The 26863-nt window shown below is 45.5% G+C and overlaps 1 protein-coding gene across 2 annotated transcripts in view; it reads left to right on the forward strand.

The window, feature by feature from the left end:
• Ddah1 (dimethylarginine dimethylaminohydrolase 1) overlaps positions 1–26863 on the forward strand; it is a 135586-nt gene that overhangs the window by 13870 nt on the left and 94853 nt on the right. Inside the window, exon 1 of one of the 2 annotated variants that reach the window (XM_011240221.3) lies at positions 25277–25374. The exons of the other annotated variant lie outside the window; for it this stretch is intronic. The gene's annotated coding sequence lies outside the window, so the exon portion shown is untranslated. Of the gene's footprint in view, positions 1–25276; positions 25375–26863 lie in introns of those variants that run through there. 2 annotated transcript variants of the gene reach the window in all.

Raw genomic sequence — 26863 nt, forward strand, 5'->3', positions numbered from 1 at the left:
GCTAGGAACACTCCAAGCACGACTGACAGGTATGGTGCTCTGTGTGCTCTGTGTGCTGTGCTGTGCTGTGCTGTGCACCCCTCTATCTCTCTCACCAGTGCAGTAACCCCAACTCACTCCATTTGCTCCCATTATCTCCTCAAACGAGCGAACACTCAGTATCATAAGATTGAATAGTTAGTTACTAGTTGTTTATGCTCACCCAGCTTGTTGTATTATAACAAAACACTTGAGTCTCCACGACTGACTTATAAGGTGGAGGTGGCTCACAATTCCAGTGAACGGGTGGTCTAAATGCCATGGTGCCAGGAGGCACATGGGAGCACCCTGCCCATGGGGAATGAGCTCTGTGCCAACCAGAAGCCCAAGTATAAGAAGGCAAAGGAGGAAAGATTGTAAAAACCAGGGCAGGATGCCAGGAACATACCAGCTTCCTCTCACTACAAAATGCCACACTCTTGATAGCACTCAGGCTAATCCCCCTGTAGTGGTCTTAATCCATTCATGATAGTGGTTGTGATCCAGTCCCCTCTCGCACTGGGACCAAGCTTCCAGACTAGGGATCTTTAAAGGTGACATTCAAACCACAGTCAAACCATAGCAATTCTAAGGCTCAGATGGAGAGCCAGTATTTCTTCTCCAAAGCCAGGGCATTTGGTAGCTCTGCAAGAGAGCAAGCATGCACTCCCAACCCATTGTTGGGAGATTAGGGCTCTTAAGACATTATTGATATCAATATTATAGCCATAAGCTTGGTGCCCGCCAAGACTCAGCTGACCAAAGTCAGTGGAGACACGGAGATATGCCCTTCTCCTGCTGAAGACATTGCTTCCAACCAGCAGCTACCCATTTCTGCCCCTCACCCGTATGGCTAGCTCACTCAGAGAAGCACAGAAGGCTGTCGTCTCTAGCCGTGCTTAACATTAACTGACTGCGATCTAGTCCACAGAATTAGACAGCTGTGGAGAGTCTTGACCTTAACTTGTAAGCACAGAAGAGGGTGGTGAAAACCAGTTTGAACAGGAGTACTGCAAATCTTCCCTGCTCCAGGACGGAGGCTGCCCTCTCGGGGTTAACTCCACCTTCACCCCCACACTGGCTCTTGCTCAGCCTTCCCATAGATATTCCAGGGGAAATTTTCCGAAAAGTGCATGAAAGTTGAGACACAGATAGTCACTGTTGTGAAATACCCGTTACCCTAACTCCATGGCGGAGTTGGTCTTAAAGACCCCAGGCCAACAGTGGAAGCAGTAGTGAGGCACAGTACGGGTAAACAGCCCCGAGACTTGTTTCTGGGCACCTGAGTCTTGCCTGAGGGGCTGCAGATACACGTAGGCTGAGATCTTGTTGTCCCTGAATGTGACAGGCACGAGGCAGGGTTACATGCCAGGATCTGAGTCCCAGCTTCCTTAAGCCCATGACTAAATGCTTTCTTGTCTGTTAAGGCTTGAGGAAGCCCTTGGCTCCTGAGTCTTCTCTCTTTAGTCTTGCTATAGGCTGTGTTCCCTACACTCAAAAGAAATTGGTGGGTCCCATGTACTGCCGCTCCTGTTTGTACAATTCTGATTGTATACTTATTAATATTACAGTCCCTGCTGGAGGACACTATAGTCCTGCCCCAAATGGTGACCCCATAGGTACTTGTCTCTGGCCAGCCCTCATTCACTCTCATCCCTGTACTGTTTGAACCCCTATAGGGTCTCCTACGTGTGTCTAATACCACCGTGCTCCCCGAAGATTAAGCCCCACAGTGTGAACTTTCCTCAGAACATGGTGGTCTCTTGTCCTTGGGTCCATCTCATGGATTTGTAGACCGCCCCCACTCCAGCACAACCCACCTTATCACAGTGAAATGGGACTGGTTCATCCACAAAAAGAAGCAGCAATACCGTGTCTCATGCACAGCACCAATGTGCGCCAGCCCACCAGTCCATCCTTCTTAGCAGCTGGCTTGGCCCTGTTCCAAACTCTGGGCGTAGTCAGTTCTCGATATTAGTAGAGGAAATAAGAGGTCTCTTGACCACTAGGTCAGTTGGCCAGCCTGGTCATGTCTGCTGTTTGGCCTGCCCTGAGGTGACCATTATTCGTTTCATATGTTCAAACTGTGAACTGGTTTGATTAACTGGGCTTCGATTTACTTCTATTCTCTGCTGGTTTCCTGTCTGGATTTCTAATACAAAACTCAAAGATTGACCCATAAAGTTGTGGAATCCCCGCGACTTATGGCCAAGGGTTTTCTGGTGCCATGTTCTGCCAACCCTCCTGGTGTATCCGCAGGTGAATACACTGGGCTGAACAGCAGCCTACCTTATTCTGGATGTTCCTGCCACTGTGTGTCCCGTGTGAGACCTACTGATGTCAGCCTCTACTGTGACTTTTCCTCCTTTGCCCAGAGTTGCAGCCAGGCCTAGGCCTTGAACTTGTGAACCACACTACTGACTGATAGACCCAGAGTGGGCTTTGCGTTAGATTTAACCTACCAGGAAGATTAGTGTCCGGTGACAACTGAGGCACAAACCCTGTTTTTCCTTCTCTCTCCCAGCTCTTGTGGTAGCTATCCCTGAAATGTTACCACCCTGACCAAGTTTAATCAAGGAACTTGGATCTCTCATTAGAGTGACTTCAGTGCAATTTAGCAAAGTAGCATTTGCTGATGCAAAAGCAGTTTTACCGTGTTTAATTAAGCAGATTAAAATATGAGCATCCCAGTTGTCAAAACTGTGGATTTCCTGTGTTCTAAGATTCTTTTTTTCTTTCTTCCCTTCTTTCTTTCTTTCTTTCTTTTTTTTCAAAAAGAAAAATTGTTCACATTGTTGCAATTCCATATAGCAAAGAATGGAACAAAGGGAGTGACGCAGGCCCTCCAGCAGAAAGGTCAGCTGGGTCACTGCTGTCCTAGGCCATGGTGGGAGTGTGGGGCAGCTCTGGGCTGGACATTCCTTCCAACGTCAGTGGCTCACGTGGGAGTTCTCTTCTGATGGTTTGAACAGAATGCAGTCGGTAGAGATGGTCCTGTAAACACAGGTGGGCTGTGTGGGAAGGATGAGAACACGTCACAGACATCTAACATAAAATCTGGCCTCAGAACCTCTTACTCTTAGCAGGAATCCCTGCTGCTGTGTCTCAGAGCATGGCTGATAGAGAGACGTGAAGAGTGTGTGTGGGGATGATAAAGATAAAAACATAGGTGCAGGCTGATGCGCCAGGATACCAACCTGGAATAATGGGCTGGGATGCTCTAACGAGAGCGGATAATGAGGTTGCAGCTCCCAACCGTAACTGGTGGACTGCTGAACACAAACACGCTATGAGATCTCCACAGCCTCCTCAGGATGATGGAGGGAGAGATGGAGACAGGAGCACAGCCGCCTCCTCTGGCTCCTGGTTGTGAAAAGAGAAAGTGGATTTGCCAAGAAGAAACCATTCCAGCGTTTGCATTGAGGGTGGGCCTGTGCATGAGGAAACTCAGAGAGCAAAGGCCACTGTAACACTGTGCATAATTCACACTGACTAAACCTGTAATTCTTGGTAACTGGATTCCTGGTAACTCAATTTGAATCTTTGGCAAGTCTTAGGGTGGAAGGGATCGGCCTCCAGGCTCAGGCTAGCAGTCATGTTATCGGGTTAGTGATTTTATATTCTAGTCAGATTTTTTTTCCCTCTTAGGATGGAAACAGAGAACTACCCTTGCCCACTGGGGAAAGAGAACAACAGTTACAGTTGTACTCAAGTTGAAACCACAAAATCCTTAGGACCGTGGATGGTATCTGACCTCCCTCTCCTCTCTCCGGGATCTCTATGGTCTGTCTGCCCATTTATCTATAACTTAAGCTGATAATAACTTGTGGCCAACCGGAGTCTCACGGGTCTAGATTACTTTGTTGAGCCAAGCAACCAAATCAAGCCATCGGTAGCTGGGCAGCTGTAAGTACGCCAGGTTTAGGACAGTTCCCCAACCTGAATTCTATCAAATTAGTTGCAGGGTTCAAAGGTCAGATTGGTTTCCTTAGAGTGGTCAGTCTGCACACACCCATGGTTTTGTGTATAAATACTCAGACAGTGCCTCATGTATTTCTGGCCTCCTCCTGCTGTGCTCATCCAAACACCCAAGAGTTGTGTAAGACAAAGAGCCCTGGGTGAGGAGACCGCAGTCTCACCAACTTTCTTGAAACTCAATGATGTCCTTCTTCTCCCTCTTGTTAAAAGGTGGCCTGGCCCTCGGTGAAATGTCATTATCTAAGAGCTACTGCTGTAGGGAGAGTGAATACTAAGGAGGAAAGGGACAAAGGGAAGGCAGAAGGAGAAAGGGGAGGGACCAGCCAAAAGAAGCCCTGACAGTATCTGCTCAGAATCGTGGTAAGGTGTGAGCTAGCTCTGCAGGTTGGTGGGAAGGACTGAAGGAGTTGGCGGTGGAAGGAGGAGCTGGGTGAACACAAGGAAGGAGGGAGCGGGAAGGAAAGGATCCGAGGTGCTGAGCTATGGGCGGTGTGTGTCACCATCCTACCTTGGTCATGATGTTGCCAGAACGTCATACCAAAGATGGGCTTAGCTCCCTGGGCTGGGCTGATGCTCTACTCTCCCTTTTCCTGAAAGCACGCACTTAGTCATGATAACGAGCAATCACGGAGGCAGGGCAGCTCAGCGAGTGTCTCAACATCTAACCGGGAAGCGAGGGTAGGGGGGGTTCCAGATGTCTTTACTGGCTTGTGTTACTTTGAGGTTGCGTTCTAAAAATGGTAGGAGTGGCAGATGGCATTTAGCTCTGGGGTAGATTCATCTGGCTCTGAAAAGTAACGTCATCTTCTTCTCATCACACGCGCTGTGGGGAGCACAGGCGGACCTCTTTATTCTTCTGTGTATCTTAACCATCTCTTCTAATTTGATGCAGATGATCTCTGGCATGCAGATCCGTAGATGTCAAGGCTCCAAAATACCCAGTCCAGGGCTAACACTGCACAAATCACCCATCTACCTCTCCTTCCTCACCTCCTTTTTCTGTATCTTCATCTTCATCTTCATCTTCTCCTTCTCCTTCTCCTTCTCCTTCTCCTTCTCCTTCTCCTTCTCCTTCTCCTTCTCCTTCTCCTTCTCCTTCTCCTTCTCCTCCCCTCCCCTCTCCTTCTCCTTCTCCTTCTCCTTCTCCTCCCCTCCCCTCCCCTCCCCTCCCCTCCCCTCCTCTCCCCTCCCCTCCCCTCCCCTCCCCTCCTCTCCTCTCCTCTCTTCTCCTCTCCTCTTCTCTGCCTCCTGCTTTCCCTACCAGCCCCTTTCCTTCCCCCTTCCTTCCATTGAGGCAAGCATTCTTCCACGGGGTCATATCCCCCCCTCCCCCCACACACACTCTTCTTTCTTGACTTCAAAATAATATTTTTAGTGTCAAGCAGAGTGAGTGACACCAGTACTTGTAGCCCTTGTGAGATGGGGTGGGGGGCATGAAGACCAGGGATTCAAGAGCATTATCCCCCAATGCCCAGCCAATCTGAGAGCAGCCTGAGCTAGGTGAGCAGCCTATCAACAATAATGATGATGATATAATAATAACAGCAACAACAACAACAACAGTGATGATTGTGTTTGCTTAACTCCTGGATCCATCCTACTAAACACAGCTCAGATGTTTATCACGTTCATAGACCTCCCAGAGTCACTGAGACCGATTTGCTCTGTCTCAAACACTACTTCATTGTAGTGAGTGATCCCCTGAAGCTCCTTCTTCATCTTCTGTCAAGGTTCTTCCCACAGCGCCTGTGACCTTTGGCACACAGTCAGTACTCAGTGAATCAGTAGACTCTTCAGTACAGTCTAGGGGTCCCTTTCTTCCGTAGGCCCACCCTGGTGGCTGCTGCACAGGTGACAACTTTGGAATCATAGGAGGAATAGAAGATTTGAGTTGAGGACCCCTGAGCCTCTCTTTGTTCTTGGCTACGTGACTTCAGCCACAGCTCTGCTGAGCCAAAGTTTTCTCATATGTGGGGAGGACAACGGTTCTTGGGAAAAAGCAAGGGCGGGGGGAGCTGCCACATTGGATTGCAGTTCATAAGCAAAATATCACCACGGGCAGCCATGTGGAACTTCAGAAAGTAATTCCGCCTAGGTGTTATTGGGGACAAACCTCTCTTCCTGTGAACCCTGCTCTATGGCAAATGTCACAGAGTTGAGAGCTATTGGATGGGGAAGGAGATATTGGTCGAGTGCCATCATCATTAAGGTAGTACAGAGTTCCCTCAGCCAGCTGGAAACAGAGCAGCTACAGTGTGCTTGCTCTCTCTCTCTCTCTCTCTCTCTCTCTCTCTCTCTCTCTCTCCCTCCCTCTGTGAGTGTGTGTGTGTGAGAGAGAGAGAGACAGAAACAGAGAGAGAGAGAGACAGAGAGAGGGAGACAGAGAGTGAGTGTGCAGGGACCCTCAGCCTGATGCAGGGTCCACAGCCCCTCTACCTATGAACCCTACAGAATGCGGCTCCTTTTGTAATCCTCTCATTCTGCCTGTGTACAAGGATAAACCTGAGCTCAGAGCGGAGCTGTAGAACTCCAGGTTGGGTGTTGCTGTTCTCCTGAGTGCGTGTCTTCCTTCTTTTCTCTGTGTCAGCAAGGCAGCCATCAATGAGGGGGTGCTGTACAAATGGCAGTGTTCGTTTGAAGAGTGAGTTGTGTCTTTATTCAGAAGCTGGGGGGGGGGGGAAGAAATGGAAGTCTTTCAAGCTATGGAGCTTTCTCAACTAGTGAAGGAGATTTGTCTGTTTCTCTGTCTCTCTGTCTGTCACTCCATCTCTCGGTCTGTCCCTGTCTGACTCTCTGACTCTCTCTCTCTCTCTCTCTCTCTTGTCCCTTCCCTCCCCCTCTCTCATTTTTCCAGTCCTGTCTTTCCTTGGCTTCAACATGCTCAGCAGAGCCTTGCCAGCTTTAGTTGGAAGAAATATATTTCCGAGCTTAGTTGGACATCAGTTTTTTTTGGGCTCTGCCCAGACTCTTGACAGAGAAGGTAGTGTTAAGGAGGTTGATGGTGTCTAGACACTAAAATCAGAAACTGTGTAATTTATGTTGTATTACAGACATCCACTTCCCGGATTGGAAAAAGGAAACTGGCTTTTATCTAAGGAAGTCACATTAAAACCCCAAACCCCTGGGTGTTTCTGACCTATGAAAAATTGAAGTTTGAAGCTTTACATAACATTCTCCAGCCCCTTCAAGAGCAGCAGTGTATAGAGCAGGAGATGAGACGTTAATGTCTAAGAGAAGGCTCACAGGCTCGCACACACTCCTTCTTAGCCACACCCCTCTGGTTAGAGCCCTGCAAGACCACAAGGCAACTTAGAACACATCAAGTTCAGAGGGATATGGAGAAGCAGAGAGGAGAGGTCTAAGAGCCAAGGAGGACTGAGGTTTTTAAGAAGAGAAAAAAGATAGAAAGTCAGACTTAAGGATAAAGAAAAAAAAAGCTCAAAATTAAAAAATGTGCTTTTGATTCAAAACAATCATAATAAGAAAAATTGTATAGAGTCCAATTAACCCCACAGTTTTCTGCATTTTTGTTTTAGGTTACTTGACGCTCACAAATTCTAGATAGCTGATGCTCTTTACCTTGGAGAACAATGAACGATAAAATCTGAACGAGCAAGGCAGACATTACGTGTTGCTAAATGCTAAAAGCCCACGGCGACTCTTGTTTTGTTTGGACCTGGACAGTCATCCAGGCCCTGCCTCAGACCCTGAGATGGGTTCAGAGAAGCAAGCCTCTTTGTGTGGAGCCACAAGGCTCCTGCCTGCCAAAGACTGGCCTCCCTGTTGTTTCAAGTCGTGGAGTTCAAATGCTATCATTGTGATAGTGTTAGGAACTGAGTCAGTGCTGCTGAACTGCTTTAAAAATGACCTCTTAGGACTGGGGAGATGGCTCAGCGGTTAAGAGCGCCGACTGCTCTTCCAACGGTCCTGAGTTCAAATCCCAGCAACCACATGGCGGCTCACAACCATCCGTAACAAAATCTGATGCTCTCTTCTGGAGTGTCTGAAGACAGCTACAGTGTAGTTACATATAATAAATAAATATATTTTTTTAAATTACCTCTTAGGACTGGGGAGATGGCTCAGTGGCTAAGAGCACATCTTTAAAATGTGCTCTTAAAAATCTTAAAAATGACTGTAGCTTCGGCTCCAGAGGATTCAACGTCCTTTTCTGGCTTCTGTCACACACACACACACACACACACACACACACACACACACACGCTTGTACACATAAAATATGTGTTTAAAAAATAAAATCTAAAAGCTATTATTTCTTAAATAAAGAGGAATAGAATAGTTATTTCTATGCCCCCACTCCTCCCCCCCCCCACACACACCCATGCTGGGCGGATCTAAAGAAGCTCAAATAGCGGGAGGCCTACACAGTTGGGTGTGTCTAGGCCTGGCTCTGCAATTCTCCGGAGACTCCCCATGCAGGCCCTCAGGGTATGGGGGAGAGAAGCTGCATTGCCGTTTCTGGGCAGCCTCAGACGTTCTGCAGCGTCCGGAAGCACATCTGAGAATTTGAGAACGTGGTTGAGACTCTAGGTGGCACCTGACAACTCAGACTGAGCTGCACGTCTCGTGGTGTCTGTCTCAGTTTATACACAACAGAGTTGGTCCTGGGCAGGATTGGAGAGAGAGAGAGAGGGATCGCCCAACAGTGTTCACTGTTCCACAGCGGCGTCCTCTTTGGAGAACACTGCTTCTGACCAATGATTAACCTTGGGTGGCCATAAAAGTTTTCTGCTCTCAAACCCAGACCTTTCCAGCTCTCCCACTCCACACCCTCCTCCCCTGACCATACTATTTACCTGCTGTATTGATCAGCCGTGGCAGAGCAGTCTGTGGTAAGAGTATGGTATGGGTATGAGTAGCATTCCCATGGTAGTCTGGGTACCAGGCACTGCCTGAGGCTCACCGTGCTAGGTTTCCCAGCACTCGCAGCACAGTCCTCTCTTCCTCAGGGACATGCCACGACTCTCCTAGGACATCTCACTCAAAAGCTAATTCTCAAGTTCTCAGAAATACTAAGTTATCAAAAGTATCATTAGTAAAAAGGTGGTCTTGGCTGGAGAGATGCCTCAGTGGGTGAAAGCACTTATTACATACACATGAGAACCCACGTTTGGATCCCCAGGACCCATGTAAAAATCCCAGTGTGACCATGTGTGCATCCAGCTCCAGCACTGAGGTAAAAACACGTGGATTCTGGGAGCTTGCTGGCCGCCATCACAGCGGAACAGGTCCGGGGAGAAAGCCTCAAGGTTCTAAAATGGAGAATGACAGAGAGAGACACCCAACATCCTCCTCTGGCCTCCGCACATGCACATACAGGCATCATGTACATGCATAAATACATGTATGTATACCTGCACACATGTACAACACACACAGTACACACATAAGAAAAAATATAATAATTTTAAAGCATTGTAATGTAGGATGTAAGCTGATCTGGAGCATAAAGGAAAAGTAGGTTGCACTTCCTGGAAGAAGAGCGTGGCATCTAGAACAAGGCAGGATGTCTCCTCTCTATATGGACGGCGACTTCAGTGCGCACACAGACGGTAGAGTATTGTCCAGCGAGTACTTCTGCGTCGGCATACATCCCTTACTGTTTATTTTTGTGAAGACATGTTTAAAAGCCAAAAGCTCCTTAACATTTTGAGAGGTAACAAGGCGAGCTGTTCTGTGGGCGCATAGAAGAAATTATTGTCCGTTTCGTCTGGAATGGCCTCTCTGTCTTGTCAGCCAAACATCATATTTTCACTGTGCTCCTCGAGTGGAAATAATCTGCAAGATTTATGCCTTGATAGCCAGTAATTCCATACCTTAATCGTGTTATGAATTGAACTGTAGCCTGTGCAGGAACCGACCAAGTGCATTTTCTGACTCTGGCCTGTAGTCTTGATTTGAAGAGGACAGACATGGTCCCGAGCTCTTAGTTCAGAATCATGACATCATACATGAACAAGAGGTTGTGCCATGCAACCATACAGAAGCAACTCTCTGTAGAGCTTGGCCCCCAGGGGCTGCCACAACCTAGACCAGGGACTTAGTGCAAGGTCGGGTTATAAGATCCAGACACCTCTGACTGACCACTTACCGGGCAGTTTGTGGTGTGAGATCCTAACCGTGTTTTGTTCTAATCCCTGGAGGTATATATTAATATCTGCTTCTACTGACCCTAAGCTGAAGCTTTAGAGGGACTCATCCATCCAAGACCGTCCTTTAGTGTACAGAGAAGGTCTCCTCTAACCTGGGTCGTCTGTTTGCCCACCCCTGGTTGATACCCAGCAGCCATTTCTCTCCATCGTTTTATCTCCTCCGACTGTCTGGGCATAGTACATGAAGCTCCCAATTGGTGAAGAATGCTTTTCCTTTCGAATGGTATTGCTAGGAGACAACTGCTTGTCTCGTGTATCCAAAGGTAACACACACAGTAAGAAGTCTGGGAGTGTATGGTTTCCATCTGCGTGTAGCTCAGACGAGCCTCCGGGGCTCCGGATGCTTTGTTGAGACACAATGAATGTATTTTTATAATTGAATTGAACTCTCAGAGGAAGCATTGGGAGAGATAATCAGGCCTCGGTTATAGCTGCAGAAAAAGGAAAAAGGACCCAAGCTTCCTCTACTTCCTTGTTGAGAGTTGAAAGTATTTTAGGAGAGCCAGCAGAGGACTTGGGTAGTGTTCAGTGGATGACCAACGAAAAGAATAATTTTTATGAAAGGGATAACTGAGTAAGACCACCTTGGAAATATCAGAAACCTTGAGTGGGAACAGTCTTTCTCAAACTCACGTGAAGTTTGCTGAAGAAAGGCAGGGCTTCCAATCTGGCACCCACAGAATCGGTGAAAGACAGGGCACAAGTTGAGGCAGTGGCCTGGGAAGTAGGTGGCAGTCAGGCAAAGGTTTGGACTATTTATATTTTGGGGACTGAGAAATCTCTTTGATAGTGGCTTGTGTTGTTGTCCAGCCAGCTCTGTATTTCTTATGAGGTACTTCCCTGTAGCCTCTGGTCTTATAGAGAGGAAGCAGGGGGACACTGGGGGGAGGGGGATAAGAAGACAGCAACAGTTGTAACAGTGGTAAGAGCTATGGCTAGAGAAATGGCCTATAGTGAGCCTGGGACCCTGTGGTGGTTAGCTTTAGTTGTCAACTTGACACAACCTTGACTTACATGGGATAACAAGGGATTGCCTAATTTGAGTTGCCTGTGGGCATTATGGGGGGGTGTGTCTTAAGGCAATTGATGTAAGGAGGTCCACAGTGGAAGGCACCATTCCCTAGGCAAGGGGTCCTGAGCTGCCTAAGGCAAGAACGCCAAGGCAAGAACAAGACTGCAGGTGAGCACTCTGCCTTCCTTTCTCTCTGCTCCTGACTGTAGGTGTGATCTCAGTCGCTGCTTCAGGCTCCTTCCACTGTGACTTCCCTAATCCTAACCTGGAATTGTAAGCTTTCTCTTCTGAGCTGCTTACAGTTGGGATATTTCATGACAGCTACAGAAATGAAACTAGAGTAGTCACCCACCTAAACAGGTAGATCTAAAAACATTCAGCATATGTGGTGATGGTGCATCTCAGAGGAGACAAATGCTGAGTTGTTTTTAAAGATAGGTTAAAGATAGCTGAATTACTTTCATCAGGGCGATATTTCACCAAAGAAACCCCCAGGCTTTTCCAAAGCAGCTCTGCTCTTTTATATCTCACTAGCAATGAATTAATGATCCAGTTGCTCGTCTCTGCAATGGCTCCAGCTGCATATGTAGCAGGAGTGACCTTATCTAGTATCAGTGGGAGGGGAGGCCCTTGGTCCTTTGGAGGCTCAATGCCCCAGTTTAGGGGAATGCCAGGGCAGTGAGGAGGAAGTGGGTGGGTGGGTGGGTGAGCAGGCAGGGGAGGAGGATAGGATAGGGGCCTTGCAGAGAGGAAACCAGGAAGGTCAGACAACATTTGAATAAATAAATAAAAAAGCCAATAAAAAATTAAAGTTTTCAAGTTAAAGACAAAAAAATCATTTTGTTTCATGTGTGTATGAGTATGTGTGTGTATGAGTATGTGTATATGTGTATGTACCTGCAAGTATGTGTGTATGTATGTGTGTATGTGTATATGCGTGTGCATGTGTGTGTTTGTGATTACATGTGTGTGTGAGTGTATGTGTATTCAAGTGGATATGTGTGTGTGCAAGTACATGTGTATGTAAATGAGAGAGTGAGTGCATGTGTGAGAGTGTGTGTGGCTTGTTTGAAACAGAGACTTATATAGCCTAAGCTCACTTAGAACTTACTCCATAGCTGCGAATGACCTTAAACTTCCAATCTTCCTGCTCCCACCTCCAGAAAACGGGGACCATGCCTGACCCTGACCCATGCCAGTGTTTTATATTGCAACTATTCTGGCATATTTACAGCGAGAGCTCCTTGTAGTTTTAATTTGCATTGCCCTAGCTTCTAATGACAACATTAAATATCTTTTTACCTGTCACACCTATTATCTGATGGGTGAAGTGCCTGCTCTTGCTGTCTTCCCACTTCCATTGAGTTTTTAAGTTTGTGGGAATTATTATTCTTGCCTGAGAGAGGACGTAGACATGCCCAGTGTGTGTGTCTAGGTCAGAGGACAGTGTCACAGATGTGAATCTCCCCTCTTCGCCTCCACACAGGTCTCAGGACAATGAGAGCATACACGGAGCATAGCTTAGCTCTTCATCCCCTCTAGAGCATCTTTTGCAAAGTAAAGTTTTCAACTTTGGTACCCAGTTCATGAATCCCCTTGAGTCTGTTTTGTATAAAGTGTAAGATTTAAGCCAAGATCCACTTGTATCCTCCTCCCGTCCCTACTTCCCTCCCCTCTCCGTCCTTCCTTCTTTCGTTGACTGCCCATGGGTGTCCAGTTTCTTTGCACTGTTTGTTTAAACAGCTTTGGGGTTTTGAGACCGTATTTTATAAGTAGTTAGCCTCAGACCTGCAAGGTCTTCCTGCCTCTTGGCCTCTCAGGTGCCAGGGTTGTACGCTCCTGCACTCGGCTCCATGATGTTATATGGTCTTTATTTCTCCCAAAATAGTGTGATTTGAAATATCTGAATGTCACTTGAAAAGAACATAGAAAAAAAGTCACCCATTAAAGATGTGTTCTTAGGATAAGGTACAAAGGAAGCTGTGTGGGACAGGGAGAGAAATCACAGTAGAAAAGCAGTCGCTCCAGTGTAACCCTACTGTTACTCCACAGATGTGGTAGAAGTTTCATTAATAAAAAATACATAAAATGATTTATTATTTTGCTCAAATGCTATATTGGACCTAAATGACAAATAATGCACTATATTTATGTGTTTCTTTTCTGCTAAATCAAATGTCAAAAATAGTTTACACATGTGGACTTTTAATTAGCTAAATTAGAAGTAGTGAAGTATTTTATTTGTCACGTTTGAAGTTTTCATAGAAGGCCTCTTTGTAATTAATGTAGCTTGGACTGCCAATAACGCATCTGTTTAGATTACATGGAGTGGTTGTTAATTTGTAGCTGATGTTTTTTATGAAAGAGGAAAAGTGGTTCTAGTGCCCTTTCAAAGGAATGGTACAAAATATAAAACTATGAAACTTTAAGATATTTGCTCAATTTTTGAGATGAAATTTTTATACATGTTTTATTTGCTTAGTTAGATTGATGAAGGTACCTACAAATTCCTTAAAAAACAGAATATTAGTGAGTTTTCCTAGAAATGTCCTCAGACTGTGTGTTTGATATGTAAGATTGAAGTGGTCATTGTTGCTTAGAGTTGCATTAGCAGGGATTTCTATAAAGTGAATCAGGTGATATATATATTCCAGAAGTCCCTGAGAGAAGGTAGGTTCTATGCCCAGGGTAAAGAAGGCCTCCCCACCGATCCACAGCCCCACAGAGCCACACCCCCAACAAGCCACGCCCCCAGCCAACCACGCCCTAATCAGCCACGCCCCCCGCTCTTCTGCAGCTTTCCTCTTCTGGAGCTGCAACCTGCACCTGATTGCCAGTTAACCTTCTCTTTACAGCTCCTCTTGGCACCTCACTGCTGCATGAGAAATCACTGACTGTCACAAAGAGGACCTTAAAAACAAAACAAAAGCAAGTCAAATAATTCTGTATATATGTATTATTTGAAACAAAAGGGAGCTGCCGATCAGAAGCGGGATAAATTTTGTTTTGATACTGTGGATTTCCAACTGTCAGTATGAGCCCCAATCCCTTTGTCTTTTACCACATCTCCTCTTCAAGATGCTAAAACACAGCTGGGTGCACTGTCACACACCTTGAACCCCTGCACTCAGGAAGTAGAGACAGGCAGATCTCTGTGAGTTCAAGGCCAGGCTGGTCTACATAGTGAGTTCCAGGACAGCCAGAGCTACATAATGAGACTCTTTTTTAAAAAACAACAAAACAAAACAAAAAAGGATGCTAAAATGTCAGAATTAGTGTGAAAGCCCAGTTACTTGTCTAAATGTTAAATGTTTATTTATTAACATTAATGCATTCAATATTTGAAGGTAAATAAGCCAAGTCAACAGCTCAACCAGAAGACACTGAGATTTCGTTCTGGAATATGTCACGTGATGTTTTGCTGGGAAGACCCACAACTTAATTGTGTTTGGTTTTTCAGTGATATTAAAATAACTGCATTTCCTGACTGCAATTGAATTGTGCCATTAAGGAACGTAATGCTCCCTCCTCTCGGGCAGCACAGAATCCACCCTGAATCAAATGTGGCCCTGAATAATGCACACAAAACTCCAGTCGATTGGATCACACTGAGAAGCACCTAGAACAGCAGGCTTTGAACTCACTCTGCATCCTACAGCTTAGACATCTCCGAATCACCATTCCCGGAAGGGGAAGTCTGCTCCTTGAGTTTGCTTGTGTTGGCTGAGGCAATGCTTTTGTTAGGCGGTGGGAAGGAAGGGGAGGATGAGGAGAAGACACTCAATGAGCCTGTTGTGTGGTGCAGCTGGGTCTGGCCGTGTGGCGCTCTACTCTTTCCCGTGGTCCTGTGCTACTAAGTACGATGCTACAGTGTCGTAGTCTAGGGCAGGGCTTCCAAACTGACTTCACTTGTTGCTCACTTTCACCTGAGAAACTTTAATGTAACCTTAGGTATCCAGTCGTGCAAATCAAACATTTATTGATAATAACTCATCAAAGAATGAATGTTACTACATTATTCATTATTTATCTTCTGTGTGTATCTGTGTGGGCTTGCTCCAGCCATCGAGCAGGTGAAAATCAGTTCTCTCCTGCCATGTGGGTCCTGCTGGTCAGACTCATCAGCCCTGGCAGCAGACACCATTACCACTGAGGCCCAAGAAAACCCAGTCTGGTGTGAGGCGGATCAGCGGCTACAGTGCCTGCTACATAGGCGTAAGGACTTGAATTTGGATCCTAACAATCCCAAGAACACCAGGCATGGTGGAGTGACCCTGTAACCAAAGCCCTGGAGGTACGGAGATATTCAGGTCCTGGGGCTCCCCAGCCAGCCAGCCTATTCCAAACAGAAAGATGTAGGTTCAGTGAGAGACCCTGTCTCCAAAACATGAAGCAGAGAGTGATAAAGATAGCTGAAATTGGTCTCTAGCCTCCACATCTCCATAGACAGGTGAGCATACTCATACATGAGGATACACACATCGCACACACACACACATTTATTTTAAAACAAGTCTTTGGTAAACACGTAATTCTACCATCTGTGAAAGAGGAAAGCATGTTTGCATACTAATGAAATGGCTGTTCTTGTTGTTTTTACATAAAGAAATAAATCTTGGTAGAATGTTTGATACTGCAGGGCACAGTGTACTCAGGGTTTTGCGGACTGCCTGATGTTTGATTTTATAATCGACAATGCTGAGACCACATGGACACACATGTACACAGTGACATAAATATGTTTAAGGTTCTTTCAGAAATTGTTGGAAATTCTGTGAAACTAAAACAGCAATTTTTAAAATAAAGTATTCTAATATAGCACAGTCCACAGGTGTGCTACACACTGATGCATACGTCCTGAGGAGAGGCAGTAAGAGAATATCAAAGTTTTCCACAACTTAACTGTTAGACTTCCGTAAGCACAGAAACCTTGAGTGCGCAGTAAAAGCACCTCCGCTCATAACGTGCAATATCTTGAATCGGGGTCAAGCCATTTCATACAGCATTAGTGGTGTCGCGTGCTGAGATGGCACACACCCTGCTAAGGGCACGTGCTGTGTCTTTTCAACCAAGGCCGCAGTGAAGTTGCTCAGTACAACACAGGTGAATGCTGACAGAAACACCCACATACTTTCTTACCCGATTTTACATTAATTTGAGGTCTTTAGTTCTCAGGAACATTTTTCTGCTGCCAAACCTTTCATGACCCTCACACTCAGTTGCATGACTTGGAGTTTTAAGAAGAGGTTATGTGTAGGAGGTCACAGAAGGACACACCCCACATCTGTGTATATGACTTGATACATGTATGCTAAAACTGTGTCAACTCACATTTTCCAAGGCTCTTCTGTGGGTACTTTTAATGGAACTTCTGAATAAAATCTTAAGCTATAAAGCACATCACTTCCGAGCGAACATGGGTACTGTCTGCTAGAGTCGATGGCATAAATGCCAGAGCTTCTGGGAAAATGTGTCCTGCTCTAAGAGCTACCTCTACACCGATGCCCCAGGCAAGCCCATGTAAAGAACAGAAGGACAGTGACACCAGGCACCCCATCCAGTCTGGCTGAACTCATTTCCCATTGATAAATAAATGCATTCAAGGTCTATTGCTTAAACATAGAACGTTGACCTGGTTCCGATGGAGCAACTGACCTCAAGGGGCAAAGAGTATCCTTGCTTGAGGGAGAGCTTATTTTCTAACACTTTTATAGGAGTGTGCTGGTTAGTTTTAACTGTCAATGGGACACAACGTAGAATCTCCTAGGAGGAGAACAGTTGAGGAACTGTCTTGATCCAATTGGCCTGGGGCCATGCCTTTGATCTTTGTCTTGATTGTTGATAGATAAGAAGACAGTCCATTGTGGGCAGCACCATCCCCTGTTTTTGGGTCCTAGACCCTAGAGGGCTGACTGAGCAAGCAGGAAGCATGATGGGTTGTTTTTTTGTTTTTTGTTTTCTGCTCTTTACTGTGGATATGGTGTTTATAAACTCTTGCCACTGCGACTCCCCCACACGATGAACCGTGCTCTGGAATCATAAGCCACATGAACAAGTCCCCTCCTCCCCTAAGTTGCTCCTGTCCGGGTATTCGTCACCACAACAGGAATGAAATTAAACGGGGTGCGGGGAAGGAGCAAGAGAACAAGGGATAGGCTTGGTTGTGAGACATGGAGAGAGTTCCATCTTAAGGAATAGCTTTGTTCCCCCTCAATCCCTGAGTCTTTGATCTGCTCATAGTCACACAAGGAAGTAAATGCTTGCCCAGTAGCCTGCTTTGTACTGTGATCCTTGCTGTCCCTAGCAAGTCTGAAAACCCTCCAGTTGTAACTAGCACTCCCCCACTTCCCATTCCCCACACCCCATTTCCTAGCTCTCTTGCCTACAGTTGGGCGGCCAACTTTGCCTTCAATTCCCTTTATTGCTGTCTCCATCCATATGCCACAGTCCCCTCTTTTACCATCCATACTCAATAGGAGAAAAGGTTCACAGGAAGTGCAGTCCAGTAAGACTCTGGTTCTCTGGAGCACTAATGGTTGATCATCCTGAGTGAAAGCTCCGATCTCTCGACTGTCCAGACAAGCAGGGGTAAGCAGACACCCTGTTGGCTGGCTGTGCTGTCTGGGGCTCTGTGTCTTGAATCTGGTGCAGGAAGCTGGTGGAGAACAGGTCATTCCCACCACCTTCTCAGATATCAGTTTGCTGACCTTGGCCACAACCTTGTGCTTAAGTGGCATGGGTGTCCAACCAGAACTCTGCAACAGTATCCATCTCCTGAGCTTTGGTTCCAGCAGATGGATAGCCCAGAGGGTGCTGAGTGACAGTAACGACTTGGGTTCTAATAAAAATAGATAACTTGGTGTAGTTAGCTGTGACTCAGCTAGTTAGCACTGTAACCTCTTACTATGTCTAACGGGGACAACTGGGAAATGGGTGGGTGTTATAAATGTACCACGATGTATACCTGTCTCCTCCATGTTCAGCAGCCCCCTCCCCAGCCTGTGGTATTTCTGAGTATAATTCATTGGAAACATAAGAGTGTTTACACAATGGAATGGGTGTGAAAGTCTGCTCAGCTAGCCCAGGCCCTGTTGTGATAGCTTACACTTCTGCTCTTTCTCACAGCATGACACAATATTTACACTGTGTTTGTGTGTTTTCCCAAAGCAGTTAACAGTCATGTAAACACATCCAGTTTACTGATCAAGCCAGAAGAGAGATGTCTGTCCCAGTCTGTCCCTTTGAGCTGGCTCCGCACGGACTGGCAACACACAGCATTTTGCACATGCCGTGTCTATATACAGAGCGCAGAGTTGTAAAGTCTTGCTTGAATCCAAGTTACCATATGAACCAGTTGGCACAAAAACCCTAAACAGAGTTCAGGGACTAGTTTGATCCTTCCAAGCAGGCTCCTGGGCAGCAACATAAAGCGGCACACAGGCAAACATTGTTTTTTCCAGAAAATGAACAGATTTTTAAACGTGCCTTGACTAGGACACCCACTTCTCTAGTTTCTTCTCCCCTTCCCCCTGCATCCCTTTCCTTAAGCTTATTTGCACGTGGTAAAATAAAAGCCCCACTGGAAACAGAGGAAATATGAAATATTTATAAACTGTGGGGCTAAGCTGGGTTTCTATTGGAATCTAGGACCTCTTCTATGTGAGGCATGCTTACTTGTCTTGGACTAAGGGTGAAACAGTACCAGGTACTGATTCTTCGATGCCAAGGAGCCTGCTGCACCCCTCCAAGCCTTGTTTGACTCCACTATAAAACAAGGAGTTTAAATGAAGCTCATGCTGGACTTAATAAGGAACTTTAGAAGCTTTAGTCTAAGTTAGTGTACCAGGAAAATGTCGTCTTCTTAAGACTTTTAAGATCTCAGGTAAACTGGGTATGGTGATAGAGGCCAGTAATTCTGGCACCCTGAATCAGTAAGTAAAGGGAAATAACTTTTATCATTAAAAAAACCTTGCAAATAGAAAGCATCACCCACTGAAATTAATCAGACCCAGAGTCTACACATGCGGGTGAACAGTTAGAACAGCCATTCTGGAGCTGTGGTGCTCATACCAATCTTATATTTTCACTATCAAATATAGCTTTATGCACTTATCCAACACCAAAACCAAACCATTCGTGACAGAGCTAGGACTAGGGAGTCATTTCCATGTGGACACAGTGTAACTTACAAGACAGAGAACAAGAAACAGTAACTACTGGGGGTGTGGAAGGCCCGAATGCAGAGAGTGGGTCTGATGGGAGTGATGTGTGTGCTGAAGGGGAAATTTCAGCTAACTACGGAAGAGCACACATTTTCCCAACCTTGGATTTGGATTCTTGCAAAGAGACATTTAATTGATAGAAAGCATTCCGTGGGATAGTGAATCTTATGTATTAGTGGTGACCAGGCTTGGGAAATGATGGTTTAATTGAATGAATCCTCTTAAGTTTTCTAGTTTAAAATGCATTCTGTAAATTGGTTAAGAGCCCTAGCTGTTTGCTGAGTTCAGATCCCAGCAACCACATGTCCCAACCCTGTTGTGGGCAGAGACAGGAAGATCTCTGCGGGTGCTGGCTGTCAGCTTAACTCCAGGTTCATTGATCCTCTCCCAGCGGAGTAGCTGGAGAGTGATAGACACTTGATGTCCTCCTCTGGCCTCTGCATACACAGAAGTGGATAAGAAAGTGCACGCCTGCATACATATGTGCGTACAACGCACATATATACCATGCACACACATACACACGAATGAGTGTCTGGCAGTTTGTGTGGGCTTTTTTTTTGGCCAGTTTCATTGTAAACTGGGAAAATATAACTCCATTTACCCACCAAATAAATATAAATGTCTGCGAGGTACTGTATGGAGACAGGGACTGGGGCTTGGAGGGAAGAAAGCACATTCATTTTCTCTCTCCTACTCTCCCTTCCTCTCCTCTATTCTCCTCCCTGCCCCCCCACCTCTCTCTCTCTTGTGTGAGTGTGTGCTGGAGACTGAGCCCAGGCGCTGTTGCCCATGTTACCAGGAAGCTGTACATTATCTCTGCAGAGAGGAGTGATAATGTTAAAAAGCGGGGGATTGTCTTTGAAGGGCGAAAATCTGAAACTACAATCCCAAAGTGAGATTTAGTTCCAACACGAAAGAATTATGGTGTGAAACGCAGCACGTGATTACCCCAGCAGCTGATACGGCCTGACAGCTCCCCCGAAAATGAACTGCAAACGAGGCTGTAATTTAAAGACAGTGGCGCATGACCTCAATGATCGAAACACCAAAAGCCTCTTACAGAGGCACAAATAAATATTTCAGCATGGGCGCTATCTCGTCTCTCCTGCAGCCCTCGACAGTAGGCTAATGGCTGATCGTGTTCACTAATTGTTTACATAACTAATATTCTCTGTGTTTATATTCTCTCCTTGTTATATGTTGATGCTATAGAAAGGAAAGCCAACAATGATTCCTCTCTATAAATTCTGCATGGTAATAAAAGTAATAAGTATACAATCACTAGAGAACATTTGAAGATAAATATTTTAATTTAAAATCTCAAAGCTTCGATATTTCTGTGACAGAGGGTTCACATATCCCTTTGTAAAGTCTTTTAGGAACTCAAAAAGCTTAAACACTACTTGGTCATTACACATTTCCATGAACTAAAAGGTAATGATAATGGTATCTGTTTTATGCTTAGGGAAGAAGATAGAGATGCTGGCTTAGGGAAGAAAGTAAGCAAATGTTTTCTTAAAGAACCTCCCAAGAGCCCTTTTTCCTACATCACTTGTTAACCAGTAACATCTTTGTTTATACGGAAAACAAAGCTATACAAGGTTGCAAATCCATACTTCACCTCAGTTTTGTGGACCCTGTGCCATCTCTGTTACTCTATAACTAATAATCTTAAAGTAGAAAGCTTCAAGCCAAATTGTTTTTACTGGTAGATTCTACCAAACATTTAAAGAGAGGAGAGATACAGTTCCCTGGGATCTTGTCAATAAACCAGAAGCAGAGAGAACACCTGTTAATTTGTTCTACAAAGCCAATATTATCCTAATACCAAGCAGATAAAGACAATGTAAAGAAAGACCTAAAGGCCAGTACATCTTATGAAGATTGACTTTAAACATAACCTCATGGCTAAAATGGTAGCTCTGTGTTGAAGAGAACTTGCTGTTCAGAGGACCTGGGTTCAGTTCCCATCTCCTCACATAGCAGGTCACAACTGCCTATAACTCCAGTTCCAGGGGGATCCGATGCCCTCTTCTGACCACCTCAGGTTCCTGCACACATGTGGTACACATATGCACATGTGTAATAAAATAAGTAATGTTTTAAAGCCCTCAAAATACTAACAAATACTATTCTATAACAATAGTATACAAACCAATTATACACCATGACTAGTAGCATTTGTTCCAGGGACACAGGGCTAATTCAGCACGTGAATATCAATGCAATCTTCCAAATCAGTAGTCAAAAAGAAGAAAAGTCTTACATTTATATTAGTAGTATGCTCAGAAAAAAACTGTATGAGGAAACACCCATTCACAATTACAGAAACAAACAAGAACAACAACAGAATCCATGTAAGCTCTCAGCGAGCCACAGATGTAGGGGACCATGCTTAACTAGATGAAGAACTTCCACCAAGGGGCCAGCAGGACGGCTTAGAGAGAGGGTAAAGGTTGCTGCAAACCTGGACTCGATCGCCTGGGACCCACATGGTAGGAGGAGAGAACCAACACCAGGAACTTCTCCTCTAACCTCACGTGCGCATGTCAGGCACCCCACCCCACCTCCGAGCACAAGTAATAGCATACGATAAATTCCTCCTTAAGGAAGAACACACACCAAATCCCCACAGCTAACATGTGCGTACGGGTAACAGGCTCAGTGTTTGTTCTTTACGATTAGGAACAGGCCCTGCAAGTCTTAGCCAGTGTAATAAGACAAAATAAATAAAAGGTGTCTATATGTTAAGGAAGAAAACTAAACTTCCCTTTGCTTTCAAATGACATTATTTTCTACATGAGAAAATTTCAAAAGATTGACATTCTTACACACACACACATATTTTTAAGAACAAAAAATATAGCAAAGTTTTGGGGCAAAATCCTCATATACAAAGCCAGCCACTTCTGTACCAGCAATGAAGGCTGGGATTTATAAGCTAGAAAAATCATGTAAAAATGAAACCACATAGGTATAGTTAACCAATCTTTGACAAGTATTTTTTAAAAGCCTGTTATGTTAGTCTCTTTAGTTAATCCATAGCTGCATAGTTTAAACAATGGGGGAAATTCACAGACCCCAAAACTGTAGGTTTGAGATAAAGGTGTTGAAGTGGCTGAATTCTGTTACGTGATTAAAAGCTACAGGGTGAGTTAAAATATTTGTAGAACATATACCTGGTAGTGGAGGTCTTTACAAAATATTTAAATAATTCTTAAAACTAAATGATAAAGCTGAGGGGGTGGTGCACACTTTTAATCCTGGCACCGGGGAAGTAGAGGAAGGCGGATCTCTGTGAATTGGAGGCCAGCCCAGTCCACATAGCAAGTTCCAGGAGAGCCAGGGTCCCATCCTATCTCAAAACAAACAAACAAACAAAAACCAACGCAAACCCACACGACAAAAAACCTACCACCACCACCACCAAACAACAGCAACAAAAAACAAAGCTCAACAATAAAAAAAATCATATGATTAATAAATCAACGTCTCCATAAATAAAACATTCAATGTCATCTGTTGTTAATAAATGATAAATTAAAATGTGGGGAATGTAACTTGCCTAACAAGATGGCGGGAGGAAAGTTATCAGTATCAGCTGCTTGGCAAGAATACAGAACAAGGAATTCTTCCTGCTCATATGTAAATGGCGCAGCCATGGAGAAGCTTCTCCCCGGGCCAGAAGAGCCTTACCATACAGTCCAGCAACCGTGTCCTTGGGCTCACTCAAATAAACTGAAATTCTATGTGTACACAAATGCTGGCGTTTAATTATGTATGGAACACCTACATAATCACCCAAACCTGGATGCAAGAAGCTGCCCAGTGAGTAAAGGAATAGACTAACTACGGCGCACTCATGTAAGGGAATTATTTAGGAATAAGAGACAAGCAGTAGTTTGTGTAAGGCAAAAACAGATCTTTAGTACGCCTTACTGACTGAAAGAAGTCCTTCTGGAAAGCCTAGACACTGTGTGATTCCTTCTATAGGACAACTCGGGAGACACACAACCACAGCAACGCAAAAGGGTTAGCGATAGGGCGGACATTGAGTAGGTGAAGCACTGGAGATCTGGGGAGACTGAAAACTGCCCAGTGTGTCGTTGCTGTGGCTACTGTGAAAGCACATGTTTGTAATTACCTCCAGCACTCCACAGCACTGGAGAAATGATGCAGACAGACGAATGTATGACAAACTACAAGAAGCATTTAGGAGGTGGGGGTGGGGGGGGTCCCCCTATGGAAAGCAGAATTTTCTTTAAAAATCTGTTTATATCACAGTGTATGAAACAGCTTTACTGAGAGGGAGGGAGGAGAGAGGGAGGGAGGGGCGGAGAGACAGAGGAAGGGAGGGAGGGAGGGAGGGAGGGAGGGAGGGAGGGAGGGAGGGAGGGAGGGAGGGAAGGGCAGAGAGACAGAGGGAGGGAGGGAGGGAGGGAGGAGAGAGGGAGGGAGGGGCAGAGAGACAGAGGGAGGGAGGGAGGGAGGGAGGGAGGGAGGGAGGCGCTGACCTAGGTAACTTTGGAAATGAGGAAACTCCCTTAGGTGGTAAGCAGAATCAGCTCTTGAACTCAGAGGTCTAGTGGTGGTTCTGATGCTGCGGGAGCAAACAGTTAGGTGAGGGAGCAGAGGGTGGAGACGGGAGCTTACAGCTCCATGCAGCTGTGGCTTAGAGTTCAAGAGACCGCTGTGAATCCATATTTGATTATGTGGATACAGATGGTTATGTGTGGAGATGCTATCGGATGTTTCTATGAGTTCATATAATAAATATTATACATGCGTATATATACACAGACAGATATTTCTGTGCTCTGTTGGCTGAGAGGATTAGAAGGAACAACACCCCAGTAGAACCCAGAGGTGAAGTGTGTCAGGGGGCAGCAGGAGCGGACTGAAACCTTCTCAAAGGCCAGTGCTCGAGGTTTGTAACAGAAGTGTGATATAAACACCCTCGAGTCTCTCCTGATGTAAACAAGTCAGTGAATAATACAAAAAACATCTCTCACATAGAATCCAGAAACCTTTATGTAGCATTCTGCTTTTAGGGAGGTAGCCCAGAACTCACTGCTCCCTAAATGCGGCTGCTGGCTGCACATACAAAGACATTTTGGTGAGCCAAGGGGATCAGGAGAGAAACTGGACAAACACTACATTGGTGGGGTGAGGCAAGTTCCCACTGAGAGTGTGCAGTCAGTGTCAAGCGGTGAAAATGGCCCCTTGCCTCCTCCATCTCTGCCATCCCATAAGCCATAAACCTGGTGTCTCAGGAGGAAGGGACATCGTCAGATCTAAAACCAGGGACAGTCTACAAAGAAGCCATAAGAGCTGACTGACCGACCCTCCTTACAGCTGTCAAAGTTTCCAACTTGTGAAGTTTTTAAACTGTTACAGCCAAGAGGAGCCTCAGGGAGAGACGGGGTGAAGGATGATACCCTATCCAGATTTGATTCTTCTTTCCTGCTAGTGAGTCCTTGACCATGTAGCAGTGTGTGATAATGAATGTACCATCATACTTAATAGGTCAGTAACAGGGGGAACAGGTTGCAGGGTGCATGAAAAAATCTGTACTGGCTTACAGTTTTCCTGTCAATCTAACACTGCCCTGAAAACAGGGTTTATTTTAAAAATGTGTTGGCCAGACATTTTCATTGCCACCCTCTGATATCATGTAATTCCAAGAGACACTGTTCATGTGAAATGTGGGGTGAGCGGTCTCCCTGTGAGCCTCTGCACCTCACATTCACAGAACCTCCCTCGTTGCTGCACTCAGGACGGGGAGGTGGAACTGAATCTGAAGCTACCCCCTTTTTCAGAGAAGTCCGGAAGGGTTTGCATATGCAACATTCTCCGAGGGCTCGTGTGTTTAAGCCCCGGGTCAGCAGCGGGCGGCACTGTTTTGGGATATTGTGGCTGTGGAACTTGGGGAGGACAGATCTACCTGGAGGAAGCCTGTCACTGAGAGGTAAGCCCTGTGACTTATACTCCAGCTCCGTGTCCCTTCCCACCTGTTTCCTGATCCTCCCATGTCTTCGAGCAACCCCGTGGAGGTCAATCAGGTCAGGAAACCTCTCTCCATTAGGCTGTTTGCTGTGGGTGTTTAGTCGCATCAACTGGGAAAATAATGAGTACAACACATAAGGCACAGAGGAAGACAAGGACGGAGTCCAGCAAGGGACAGAGGTCGCACTACTCCTGGCTGTGGTCTCTATGCCTTGCCCTTACACTACAGTGACCTCAGACAGGGAGAGGCACCGCAGCATAACATGAAGGACGTTCCTTGAGTTTAGTGTCCAGCACCAGGAGAGATGACCCTGTGCCCCGGACACGCCTTGAGAGGAGGCCTCAGTGTCTCTCCAGTGCACCGAGAGGGAAGGTCCCGATGACCAACGGGATGCTCCAAGCCCTGACTGCTTGAGCAAGAGCCCAAAGGACAAAACATTTTTGGGTTCTTCTGAAACCTTGGGCACTTAAACTTAGATATGTAAATGAGATATTAAGCCCCCACAGACTGTGAGGCCTCCTCTTAGCATTTGGTTCGTAAATTATGGCCCACCAGAGCTTTAAGCTGTAAAATTGCCCCATCCCGGGCCAAATTAATGGTCTTTTACTTTCTGTTTTTATAAATTATAAACCCCAGATGTGTCAAATTATGTAATGAGAACCATATAAAAAGAAAATTGTATTTTAAAGAATTTAGTAATTTTCCTACTTTACAGGGGTTTCTCTGGGTCTTATCTTAATGGGAGAGAAGAAACATGAACCTTGTATGCTTTCCCCTTTGGTTGCAGTGCCAGGAGAGCATGAATTGTCAGGGAAAATGCTTTTCTTGGGCCGATTTTTTAAATAGAGGAGAGCCAGCTGCTGAGATAAGCCTTGTGCTGTAGCAAGCCTACGCATCCTTGTTTGGTCTTGGATCTTATCTGTCCACAGCAGCAACAGCAGCTTCCTAACAAATGAGGTTCAAAGAGACGAAGCCCGTGTTTGTGCCTCTCATTGGAATGTTTGCCAGGAGCACCACAGATTTCGTCACCATGTCCATCCCTGCTCAAACTCTTTGAACGCTTATCATCTGCCTCCATTTCCTCCTGCCTGGCCCCAGAGCAAGAATCATTTGTAATCATTAGCAGAATGGAATGTGCTGTGTTAAAGTGTCTAATACTTAACATCTCTAAGACAGACTGGAAGGCTAGGGTTAGATCTCAGCTGTATAGTCTTGGCCTTCACTACGTTCAATCACCAGCACTGCCAAAATAAATAAGTAAATAAATAAAAAGACGAGGAACGTCTCTGAGACGACCCTTTAAAAAAAATCAGCTTGGTCTCAGATTGGAATATTTTACACTTATTCCCCTTCAGCTTAGTAATTTCATTGTTTCATAGCTGCTGGGTTTCATCCACAGAGATTGTATAATTAAAAATTAAATTCCAGTGTGATCTTCCATGAAGTTCCA

The sequence above is a fragment of the Mus musculus genome, chromosome 3, assembly GCF_000001635.26.
Source record: "Mus musculus strain C57BL/6J chromosome 3, GRCm38.p6 C57BL/6J".
NCBI classification, from domain to species: domain Eukaryota; kingdom Metazoa; phylum Chordata; class Mammalia; order Rodentia; family Muridae; genus Mus; species Mus musculus.